Source organism: Marmota flaviventris, chromosome 6 (genome assembly GCF_047511675.1).
Source record: "Marmota flaviventris isolate mMarFla1 chromosome 6, mMarFla1.hap1, whole genome shotgun sequence".
Classification (NCBI taxonomy): Eukaryota; Metazoa; Chordata; class Mammalia; order Rodentia; family Sciuridae; genus Marmota; species Marmota flaviventris.
Window position 1 is genome coordinate 61,368,288 of NC_092503.1, and position 13,726 is coordinate 61,382,013.

Consider the following 13,726-nt stretch of genomic DNA (forward strand, 5'->3'; position numbering starts at 1 on the left):
TTACCTTAGCATCATCAATTCAACAGCAGTTATCTAGCACGAATATTGTGGGAGGTATTACATGTTCACTACAGAGAATACAAAGTTGTGTCTTATTCTGCTTTGGTTTCCCAGGAGTTTATAGATATGGTAGAGGATATAACACATTCAGGCAATACTATCAGAAAACTGGTCAATGTGAACAAAGAACAGAGAAAATTTCTGTACTACTCTATATTAAGAAAGTAACTTGACTTCATACTGTTTCAGGATTCTCACTTGGAAGAGTATTTTCACTTCTCTCAGGAATGGTCATGTACTTAAGTCTACAAGTCCTAGACTATCAGTGTTTGTTCACTTTCTTCACATATTTAGCCAACATTATTCCATTCCAAGATCTGTATCTAATCAACACTCACCAGATTGTGAGTCTGATTCATAATGAAGCATGAGATGATGTTTATGTATCACCAAAACGTCCAACATCACTAATTCTAAATGAAAATATAACCCAATATAGTATTCTGAAGTTTATTAGCATTTTAAACATCTTACTTAAACTTGTATTTGGAAGATTATTTAGAAAAATTAAAGTCCAAAGAATTTCAGAGACTAGCTTGAGGTCCCACAATTAATTAGTGTCTAATAAGTGACTCTCTCTCCTCCCAAGTTAGTATCTGTTCCAGCACATGTCAAAAGCAAATTTTATTCAAATAATATTTCAAATGTTTTTAAGTTTTTACAGATCATTTCTTTTATAATTCAAATCTCTTTTCTCTCAGAACTACACTGGACTACATATTTTCCATAAATAATTGATAGATTATTAGCCCATAGAAGTTAGTACCATAAATTGTATCCCAGTGTTTAATGAAATGACTGGACATAGAAGACATTAAGTTGTTTTTTAATATATCAAATAACAGTTGCAAGCAAATAGGTAAATGTCATTATTTCCAAATTATGCATGACAGCTGAGAAAACCCATTCACCTTTTAATTAAATTTATTTGTCTTATAATGAGCTTAACATATCAAGATGATGGAATTGATTATCTGGAGATAACAGTGATAACACTATGCTCAACTTATATTTTATTTTTTCACTTGTAGGATAGGAGTTTTATTTTGTTTGGATTTCACAGATTTCACAGCAACTTACTATCATGCCTGCGTTGAACACTATGCTAATTAATAATAGATTCTAGAGATAAAATATCTTAACGTAATGTGATCTCTTTTAAAATGCTTTTTCCTGAGTAAGTTGGTTGATTACAGAAGTTATCTATATGAATAGTTTAGAAGATTGTGAGTTCAGGAAAAAATAAGCATCACTTAATAAATTTTAAAACTTTTTACATCAGTATTGTTTATCAACTTTGAGCCTTACTTAATAGTGGGATTTTAGGGTCTACTATGTCAATAAAGGAGAGACAGAATTTTCTTCCTTCCTTGGTATTTTAATACTGCATTAAATTTGTCATAATTATTCAGACTCTCTTTATATTTTCATCTTTCATATGACTATTACTGGTTTGAAAAATTAGCCTTCATTTAACTCCTGATGTTTCCCTCAAAATCCATCATAATAGTTCTAAAGTATTATTGAATTCTTTTTTCTAGCAATATGCAAGAAGCACTTCACCTTTGGCCTGAAGAAATTTCTTTGAAGTCAGTAAGAGAAATCAAATAGAAGTAACAGAAGAGAATTAAAAGTTAAACTTTGAAAGCGTCTGCAAATGAACATAAAAACAAAATTAGAACCAGTTGTGGTAGCAAACACTCATAGTCCCAGCACTCAGGGGGCTGAGGCCTGGAGGATCACTTCACCTAGGAATTCAAGATTGGTCTAGGCAACATAGTGAGACCCTGGTTCAGAAGAAAAAAAAAAAGTGTTTTCAAAATTCTCTATGAACATTCATACACAAAAATGATTTTTAAAAACAATAAGATTAGAGACTAAGAAAACCTAACTTTTCACCTTCATAGCCATGTCAGTTTTAACACATGTATTGATGTATAATAATGTGGGTGTGGATATTATTTTATTTCTATTATGAAAGAACATAATGTTCTGAACACGGTCTGACTAATTGGTATATTCTAGAGCAACTGATCTCTTATTTGGATATAGGATTTCTCTGTAACTTGTTAATTTCACATTTACCTCAAAGTTAAACCAATTAATACTTCTACATATCATTTTCTGATTGTGCAGTTGCTGTTAATTATGTACAATTTGTTCCAATGATCTAAAGGCAGCACTGCGTAGGGCTATACAGAACTCACAAAAAAGAAACAAAAACAGAGAAATGGGAAAAATGAGATAATGTGTAAACTGGCTGAATTATAAGTTTTAAAAAATGGTCAAGATGCTTATCTAAAAGTTTTTATAGTTTTAATGCATTTGATTAAAAAAACATGAAATTATTACTAAATATTGTATGGTAGACAGATGATGTTCTCTTAGGGGTATAGCAAAAGTTCATGAATGGAAAGCTAAGTGTTATTTGTGTTGGCGGGGATGATAAAAAAAAAGACACTTCCTAGTTAAGGCAAATATTAAAAGAACAGATCAGATTGATCAGTTTTATTTTTTCAAGCACAATGAAAATGAACAGTGAGCTTTTCTCTTTTTTTTTTTTTTTTTTTGGAGGATTACACTGGTCAGAGGGCTGCCATCCGTTCTTATTTACACAGGATTCTGCCATATCTTCTAGCATGAACTCTTTGATGTCAATGATTTCACAGCAACTTACTATGATCACATCATGAGTAATTGGCAATATCTTGATTTATATACTGTAAACTGAACAATGCTTATGGCACATCATAAAACATCTGGAACTGTATCATCCATGTTCTTGGGACAAAGTCATTAAGGATGACACAATACGGACCATTTTATTCTTTAAAAAAAGATATAATTTGACACCAATATTTGGATTAGTGAAAATATTCAAGGTTCATCTGATATTTATACAAAACTTTCTTTAAGGGAAACATTTTCATGATGTGATTGTTCTCAAAGCATATCAAACAAGTTTTATTAACAGAGAGGCTGCATAGCATTTACTAGCAAGGCTAGCACTGGATTCCAGGTTGACTGTTTCTTATGCAGTATTCTATGCCACACTTCATGTATTTCTTCTTCAGTTATCTTATGAATAACTACCATATATAAAATATAGCACTTCATACTATAAAGATAACGCAGAACTTGAACTCTGAACTTGAAGTTCTGTTTTTTAAAATAAGGTCATTCCTTATTAAATGTATGAGTGTGGGCAAGATCCATGGCCTCTCTGAAACTTTCTTTCATTTACGATGAGGATAATGCCAATCTCACTGCGTTGTTTTGAGATATAAATAGGATGATGCAAGTTGGTAAGATGTCTAATATATGCTGGATGCTCAGTAAATGTGACAGATAAAGAGAAGAAACAGGAGAATAAGGAGAAAACAAGTGGAATAGTGAAGATATCATTATTTGCTCCTCATTGCACCCCTCCACTATAACCACTGTCATTTTAGTCACTTTCCTATCTCCCTAATTCAAAATACAGCCACTATAGCATAGATGACATTGACAGCTTACCCTAAATTACAGGGAGCTAGTGATTGTGTTTCTGTCCCAACTCTTTAATCTATTTTTTGCATTGGGCTTCTTTACCTTGTTTATATAACTCCTCTCTCTGATAACAGCTCTTCCTTGATTCCATTAAGTTCCTTCACCCTGGTTTTGTTTTCTTCCATTCTTCCTTACTTTATGTGCTCTCTTCATTTTCCTATCTTCTAAATGTAGTGTTTCCTCAAAGTTCTTTACTAGGAATTGATTTCTTCTTTCTTTCTATCCTCTTTCCCCATTATCTCATCCTTTCTGGTAGTTTCTGCAGTTGAAACCTGTTCACATTATCCCAATAGCACCCTGTGCCCTAAATCTGCATTTTCACCTGTTTAACATCTCACCCAAAGTTCCCTTCATTGGTGCATGACTGAATAAGACAGCTCTCATTCATCCTTTACCCCAAGCTGTGCCCTTGGAGGCTGACTTGAGTGGATGACCTTAACGACTCTCTTGCTCTTTGGCTTTCAACTGTGGCTGGCCAATGGGGATTCCAAGCAAGAATGTTCCCATAGATTGTCTGCATCCCTCTACTAAATATTTATGCTTTAGCTTTCCATCCTCCCCAGGGACAGAGCCCATATGGCATTATTCTTGATTCCAAAATAAATCAAAAGGAAACTGATATATTGACCAAAGCCCCATGATGACCTGCAAATGAAGAAAGAAGCTGTCCTCAAATTCTCTGCAGTAGGAACCCACTTAGGTGGCAACAACCTTGATTTCCAGATGGAATAGTACATCTACCAAAGATAAAATAATAGCATCTCATAAATCTGAAGAGGAACTGGGAAATGTTTCTGTGACAGCTTGTGCCATTGTTGCCATTGAAAAACCTGCTGATGCCAACATTATATTTATCAGGAATCCCAGCCTGTGGGCTATGTTGAAGTTTGATGCTGCCACCAGAGCCATTCTTCTTTCTGGCCATTTTACTCCTAGAATCATTACTAACCAGATCCAGGCAGCCTTCTGGAAGTTGTAGCCTCTGGAGAGTCTGATCCCAGGACTAATCACCAGCCACTCACAGAGGCATCTTATGTCAACCTGCCTACCATTGCCCTATGTAGCAGATTCTCTTCTGTACTGTGTGAACATTGCTATCCTGTGCAACAATGATGGGGCTCACTCCATGGTTCTGATGTAGTAGATACTGGCCTAAGAAGTTTTGCACATGTGTGGCTCCATCTCCCATGAACACTCATAGGAGGTCATGCCCCATCTATACTTCTACAGAGATGCTGAAGATATTGAAAAGGAAGAGCAGGCCACTTTTGAGAAAGCTGTGGCCAAGAAGGAATTCAGGGGTGAATGGACTTTGTTAGCTAGCTCCTGAATTTATTGGTTTACTCAGTCTAAGGTTGCAGATGGTCTTCATGTGATCAAGTGCCCTTTTGTACATATTCAGCAGTTCACTTTTGAAGATTAGAGGACCCAAGTGACCACTGAAGATTGGTCTGAAGCCCTCACTACTCAGGCCATTGAATGGGTAGGAATAACCACTAAGTGGTCTTAAGCTCTTCTTCTACAGATATGTAAGCAAAATGGATATCACAGAGTCACAATAACAACAACAACAACAACAACAACAACAACAACAAAACCCAGCAGAATACTGGCATAAAAACAGATACATGACAAATAGTATAAGAGGAAACATATAAAAATCCAAAAAGCTATCTGATACTTGGAAAAGGTGCCAAAAACATACCTTGGGAAAAAGACAGCCCCTTTAACAAATGGTTCTAGGAAAATTATATCCATATGTAGAAGATTGAAATTAGATCCCTATCTCTCTACTTTTGTGGTTTGGATCTAGAACATTCCCCCAAATCTCTTGTAGTGAAGACTTGGTCCTCAATGCAGCAATGTCCAGAGGTGGATTTTTGGGAAGTGACTGGATTATGGGGACTGAAAACTCATCGATGGACTACTGCATTTGACAGATTAATAATCTGAATGGAGCACTGAGAGAAAGTCAAAACTGTAGGCAAGTGGGGCATGGGTGGAGGAAGTAAGTCACTGAGGACATGCATTTGTGGAACATGTCTTATCCCTGACATGTGTGTGGTGCATGGTGGGTCTCAGTTTCTCTCTCTCTCTCTCTCTCTCTCCCTCACCTTCCTTGATTCCTGGCTGCCATGAGCTGAACAGCTATCTTTTACCAAGCACTTCCACCATGATGTTCTGCCTCACTTCAGGGGCACAGCAGTGAAACTGGCTGACATGGACTGAAACCACAAGCCAAAATAAACTTTTCCTCCTCTGAGTAGTTCTTTGTCAGATATTTTGGTCACAGCAATAAAAAGCTAACACAGTCACCCTCTATAAAAATCAACTCAAAATTTAACAGAACAAATAAAGAAAGTGTGGCAGTTTTTATTTTTTAAAAAAAGGAAATTCCGGTATTAATGTAGAACTAATCATTTCTATAACTTAAGGGAAACACATGAAGTATATTTTGTATTATGTTGCCAGCTTAAAAATAAACTATAAAAATAACTGTAAGAACTGAAATTTTGAAATTGCTAAAAGAAGACACAAGGGACATAGTCACATGCAATAACTTACTGAATAGGCAAGTGGGACTGTATCAAATCAGAAAGCTTTTGCACAGCAAAGGAAACAATTGAGAGTGAAGAGATACCCTATAGAATGGGGGGAAAATATCTTTGCCAGGTACTCTTCTGACAGAGTATTAACAGCTAGAATACATAAATAACTCAAGAAGCTTAACATCAAAACAAGAACAAAAACAATACCTATACAGCACAAATGTGCAAATAAAACAAACAGACACTTCTCAAAAGAAGTATGAATGGTCAATAATTACATGAAAATATGTTCAACATTTTTAAGCATCAGAGAACAAACCCAAAGGAATTAAAGGTAGCACACTATTGAGATATCTGTATACCTATGGTTATCACCTCATGATTCACAATAACCAAGTAATCAAAGTGCCCTTTCATAGATAAATGGATAAAGGAAATATGATACACAGACCCACACACACTGGAGTATCATTCAGACATAAAGATAAAAGAAATCATGTGCTGTGAAGGAAAATAGAGCTGTAGATCATAATGTTAAGTGAAAAAAAGGCAAACATAGAAAAATAAGTATTGCAAGTTTTCTCTTATATGTAGAATCTGGGAGGAAGAAAAAAGGCATGAATGTCATAGGGAGAAAAATAGAGAAGAGAAAGGGAGTGGAGAAAAGGGTAAAAGAGGGTAACAAAGGTGTTGATATGATCAAAGTATGTTATTTTCATGTAAAACTATGCCACAAAGAAAACCATTATTCTGTATGATTAAAATGTGAAGAGGAAGAAGGAGAGGGAGGAGGAGGAAAAAAAGGAGTGAGGAAGGAGACAGAGATTATTCTGATTCATACAGGTATTTGATGGATTCAAGTCATACTTCTGCCCCAAACCATTAAAGACATAGGCATGGTGATGGTTCCTGTTCTTCCTAGTCCCACAGAGCTGCATTTTCTATTCCCTGTGGTTTTAACATCCTGTTTACACCTTTGAAAAGTAGTTCCTTTATTACTTTTCTCAATTACCATTGAGTATTCCACTTGCTTTCTGTCTGGGCCTTATGTGATGCTTCTTATATCTTAACTCTCCAATTAAACACGCTTTTTATTAATCCAGGCACTAGAGTACTAGAATAGTCTCACAATTCATCTTCTCCCTTCGCATCTCTCTCTAGACCAGTTTCTACCAGACCTCCTTTTTTGAACCACAGTACCAGATGTACTCTTCTTTCCTCAAACACTTTCAATGTTTTCCCATTTTCAAGTAAATGAAGTCTGAATATCAAATGTAATATTACAATCCTTCTGCACTAAAGTCATCATGTTTTTCTAACTTTATTTCCCATCACTTTCCACAGTCCACCCTATGCTCCAGTTGAATAATCTTCCAAAACATATATCACTTTCCCAGTCACAGCTTTGTTTATGCCCGGCTTCCTTTAGCACCATCACTCCCAACCAATCAACATCCCTCATGACCCCCTTAAATGCCATCTTTTCCATGAATTTTAATTACATTATCTAGGTTCTACTTTTCAAACTCTATATAAATTATTTTTACTTTTCTCATTTTTTTAGTTGCCATTATTTGTTACCCTAGACCCAGTTTTGAATTGCAAGCTTCTTGAAAATGAGACCTGTATCCTGTCCCATTTTTCAATTATATCCATCTTACACATAGTACTCATTAAATATATAATTTTCAGATGGAAAGTTAAATTCTTATGATCTTATCACAGGTTATATACATATTTCTAAGCCTTTATGCTACTGGAAAAAAGTGATGGAAAATATTATCCTATACATTACATAAGTATGACCTCTGGCATTTTTGACTCTGGATCTTGGTATAATATATCTCTCTAGCAGTTGCACACACATGTCATCCTTTATGGTTATATTTGTAATTTTGCATCTTTGTATAGTCCAAGGAGGTAATTTCCTCATTTATTTTATAACTTATGTTGTACATCCCATGCAGCAAAGAACCAGGTGACTTTGCTATGTTGGCTTTGGTCCTATGTGGATAGGACACTAAAGAAGGAGAGTTGACACAAAGTCTAAACTAATGTGACAAGTCCAAAGTGCCAACTATAAAGATGCAAGATAAAAAGGCAGGCTCTTCTGGCCTACTTGCTATCTGTGTATAGTAGGTCATTACTGCTCAGAATCCAGGACAGAGAAAGAATAGAACTTTCTGTCTTAAAAAAAAAAAAGGAAAAAGTTGTACACACAGCTTAAATCTAGTATAGCTCTCTCATATTCATGTTAGCCATGTTGCTCAAAGTCAGGTTTCTAGTGACTCATTTGCTATAACAAAACAGAATATTTAAAAAGTGGTAAAGATAAAATAGTTTGTCTGCCTATTGGCATTCACATGTTTGTTCAATTACTCATTAAGTAAGAATTTGAAGAATGCCTATAATATGTTAGGTATGAGAAAGTAGCAAATGATTAAGAAATTAGGTAATAAAAATACAAAAGAAATGCTTCAGGGAATTTATAATCTAGTTCAGATGCTTCCTTAGGAAAAAAAATCTGGAAAGTCTTTTTCAACACTTTTATTCAACATAATATTAGAAGTCCTAGTCAAAGCAATCAGGCAAGAGAAAGAAATAAAGGACATCCATTGGGAAAAAAGGGAGTCAAATTTCCACTGTTTTCAGATGACATAATCTTATATATAAAACCCACAAATACTTCAACAAAAAATAATATTAGAATTTTGTTAGCAAAATTTCAGAATACCAGATCAACATACAATCAAAAAAATCAATATCAATGCTATACACCAATAATAAATTATTTGAAATAGCAATCCCATTTACAATAAATATAATATACCTGGGAATAATTCAACCAAAGAGGTGAAAGATGTCTACAATGAAATCTATAAAAATGGAAAGACATCCTGTGTTTTTCATGGATTGGAAGACTTAACATTGATAAATGTCCATACTATCTAAAATGATATACAGATTCAATGAAATCCCTATCAAAACAACAATGATATGATTCACAGAATTTGAAAAAAATCAACCTTAAAATCTATATTGAGCCACCAAAAAAACACGGAATAATCAAACCAATCTTTGCAAAAATAACAAAGCAGGAGGCATTACATTATCTGACTTCAACATACATTACAAAGTTGTGATAATCAAAACATGGCATTAGCATAAAAACAGGTATATAGACCTATTAAACAGAATAGAGAACACAGAAGTAAACCAATGCTTCTATAACCAACTGATGTTATGGTTTAGAGGTGTGTCCCCCAAAAGCTCACATGTGAGACAATGCAAGAAGGTTCAGAGGAGAAATGATTGGGTTATAGCCTTAACCTAATCAGTGAGCTAATCCCTGATGGGATTAACTGGCTGTTAACTGGAGGCAGGTGGGGTGTGGCTGGAGGAAGTGGTTCACTGGGGGTGTGGCAATGGGGTATATATTTTGTATCTGGCAACTGGAGTCTCCCTCTTTCTGCTTCTGATCGTCATGTGAGCCACTTCCCTCTGCCATAGTCTTCCACCATTGTGTTCTGCCTCACCTTAAGCCCCAAGGAATAAAGCTTGTTGCCTATAGATTGAAACCACTGAAACTATGAGCCCTTAAATAAACTTTTCCTCCTTTACGGTTGTTCTAGTTAGGTCCTGTATTAGTGTTCTCTAGAGGAACAGAATCAACAGGAAGAATAAATTATAAAAAGGGATTTATCACGTTGGCTTACATGACCAGAACCTGGATACTCCACAATGGCTGTCTGCAGGCTGGAGAACCAGAAGAACCAGTAGCTGCACAGTCCAAGAGGCTGAAGCCCCAAGAGGGATCAACGGTGCTACCCTAGTATGAGACTGAAGGCTTCTGGACAATCACTGGCAGAATCCACTTTGGAAGAGTGAGGAAGTGAAGATATCACGAACCAGTTCAAGAAGAAACAAGCTTGCAGGTGATCCTGCTTCCTTGCTCTTCCAACTTTTATTACAACCAAGCCATCATCCTATTGGACAGTGCAGTCCACACTTAGAGAGAGTCTTCATTTCAGTTGGCTATCCCACATGCCAATCATTACTAGACACACTGTCATTGACACACCCATAAACCTCTTAATCATTGGCTTCTCTTAATCCAATGAAGTTGACAATTCAAATCAACCACTATAGGTCCTTTATACTCAAGAGCAAGAAAGCTGACTAAAACAACAGTTTTCAACAAAGACATTAAGAGCACACATTAAGAAAAGGACTGTCTTAAAAAAAAATGAAAGAAAGAAAAGGACTGTCTTTTCAATAAATTGTACTGGGAATATAAGTATCTCCCAAAAGCTCATGTATATGAGACAATGCAAGAACATCCAGATGTGAAATGATTGGCTTATGAGTACTTAAACCTGATTAATGCAGCAGTCCACTGAAAGGGATTAACTGTGTGACAACTGTAAGCAGGAACAGTGTAGCTAGAGAAGCTGAGTCTTTGGGGACATGCTTTTTGGGATTATATTTTGTCCCAGGTAAGTAGAGTTCTCTCTTTGCTTCTTTGTTACCGTGTTCTGAGCTGCTTTCCTCCACACACCTTTCTGCCTTCATATTCTGCCTTACCTTGGGCCCAGTCTATGGACTGAGACCTCTGAAACTGTGAGACCCATATAACTTCTCTTCCTCTAATCATTCTTTTTAAAAAAATTATTAGCTATTGATGGATCTTTATTTATTTATTCGTTTATATATGGTGCCGAGAATTGAACCCAGTGCCTCACACGTTAGGCAAGCGCTCTACCACTGAGCCACAACCCAGCCCCCCTCTACTGGTTCTTGTCACATCTTTTGATCACAGCGACAAAAAAGCTGACAGAACAAGTATATGAAAAATGTTCAACATCACTAATCATTAGGAAAATGAAAATCAAAACCTAATGAGCTATGATCTCATCCCACCAAGAATGGGTATTATTAAAAACAAAAAAAAAAGATTAAAAAGTGTTGGTAAGGGTACAGAGAAAAGAGAACCCTTACATAGTTGGTGGGAATGTAAATTAGGACAGAGATTATGTAAAACATTATGTAGGTCCTCAAAAATTAAAACAGAACTCCATATAATTCACCAATCCCACTAGTGTGTGTATATACCCAAAGGAAACAAAATAAGTGTGTCAGCAATATCTTCATTCCCATATTTATGGCAGACTTCATTCACAATAGCCAAGAAATGGAAATAGCCATAGTGTCCATCAACTGAAATATTGGTAGAGAAAATGTGGTACATATATACAACGAAGTACTAGTCAGTCATTAAAATTAATGGAATCCTGTCATTTGTGAAAGCATAGATAGAAATGGAGATTATTTATGTTAAGTAAAATAAGTAGGCACAAAAAGAAAGTGCCACATCATCTATTTAAATGCAGAATCTAAAAATGTTGATCTCGTGGAAGTTAAAATAGAATAGTGATTATCAGAGGCAGGGGAAAGTAGGAGCAAGCGTGGGGAAAGATGATCAATGCTAAATTACAGTTAGGTAGGAGCAAAGTTCTGATGTGCTATAGAACAGTAGGGTGACTCTACATAGCAACAATGTACTCTATGTCTCTCTCACACACACACACAAATCCTTACTAGAAGGAAGGATTTTGAGTGATTTTACCATACAGAAATGATAAACATTTGAGGATATAGATATATTTAACCTGATTTAAGCATTTCAAAACATATATATGTATCAAAACAGCACTTAGTACTGCATAAATATGTACAATTTTTATTTTTTATGTATCAGTTAAAAATACATTTTAAAAGTCTATGGAATTTCTAAGTATAGATAATAAAAAATGTGCATCAATTGGTGAAATGTTTCTGGAGATTAGAAAAAATAAATTTAAATTTTAAGAAAGAAAGAAGTCTAAAAAAGGGTTTTCCCTCATCTTTACTTTGTTATAAAACCTAAATATTAAAGTATATGTGTAATATAAACATTTATAATATTACCTTTATAGCAGCTTCTTTCTTCTATATAACTATTTGCCTCCATTAGTCAGACCCATTTTGCACCTAACCTTTTAGTAATAAGAGCTGACTGGACCTGCCTGAAATTGTTCACCTGGTGATGGAATGGCTGGAACCAGGACTTGCTGACATCATGCCTTTCCCTGCCTAATCAATTTGAGATATGCTCAGCAGTTATTTTTTTCTAATATCTTATATAGAATCCCACTGTACAAAATGGTAAGTGATATGTAAAATTATATCATCATATGAAATTAGAAAATGATGGATGAATTCCTTGGCAATTTCAATCTTAATTGTTAGGTGGGAAATACTTTGTTTTTCATCATCCTGAAACATCTCCATGGAGCCACTGTGCTCCCAGGAACTCCATTTGAAATCCTGTTCAATCACTAGTCCACTTGCCTCTTTGATTGATTCAGTGATATTCTGCTGAATGGCAGTGTTCTCTCTTCTTCATGACTGTAGAAAGTCTTCATCAATACTTTCTTGGTGAAAAAAAAAATCACTATATATACCCTGGTAATGATATCAACTAAAGAATCCCACAGTGGATTTGTACTAAGCATCTTTAAACGGGGAGTTCAATGATTCAGAGGATGTGAATTCATATAGCAGTAGTTGTTTGACCTGGTCCTCAGCAAGTATCCACAGTACATGGATTAGATGTCATAACAAAATTAATTACTTGGCTCTTATCCTCTAGGACACTAAAGAACAATTTAAAACCCAAGAATTTTCAAGTGGAGATCAGCTTTCCCTTACTTTTTCCGTTTTACACAGAAGCAATACAAAGCTTCCCTTTGCCAGGTGGACACCCTGAATGACTTAATTGAATATCAGGAGCAGTGACACCCCAGAGAGGGTTCTATTTCAGTTGAATGATCTTCAGTGACTTTCTGGCTGTCTAAGGGCCAGACCTCAAACAGCAAAAGATTGTGTTTGTGCCTAGTTTCTGAGAATAGCTTACATGAACTCTCAGTTTTGATCTAACCTAGAGAGTAATCATTCCTGTCTATGAAGTTTACAATGTCACCAAAAGCAGTTTAGTTTAAACTGCTGAGTTCAAAAATTCTGAAAGAAAGAAAAAAGAGGAATGATGTGCAGAAAAATAACTGCAATATACAAAATGAAAGAATTTTAAAACTAATTAACTGAGTTAAAAATGAATAGAGACACAATTCCATTTCTCAATATTACTTGGAAGGAGAATAAATAAAAAGAAAATAATGTCTACTTGATATAAGAATAAATACAGCAAAGGAAACTTAATCAGTGAAATAAAGCACACTGCCTGAAAATGTCAACCAAAGCAGAGGAGCAGAAGCTAGCTTGACATTTTATATCCAGCATGTGCTTTTTCCTAAATTCCTTTTCCTATGTGCTTTCATCAAACACTTGCAGAAAAGGACCAAGTCTACAACATGCTGTGAGAACAAGATGGAGAAAAGAATTAATAACCAGAAGCTAATAGTAATAACTGCATGGAAGGATAAGGGGTTTGGACAAAGCAAATTATTTGACTACAGAATACTTTTCCAAAGCTATGAATTTATTATTTTTATCATTTTATAGGAACAAAG

General features: G+C 35.3%; 1 pseudogene; it reads left to right on the forward strand.

The window, feature by feature from the left end:
* The first annotated feature begins 2,465 nt into the window (after nt 1–2,465).
* Nucleotides 2,466–5,119, forward strand: LOC114086936 (small ribosomal subunit protein uS2-like; annotated as a pseudogene).
* Nucleotides 5,120–13,726: the final 8,607 nt, after the last annotated feature.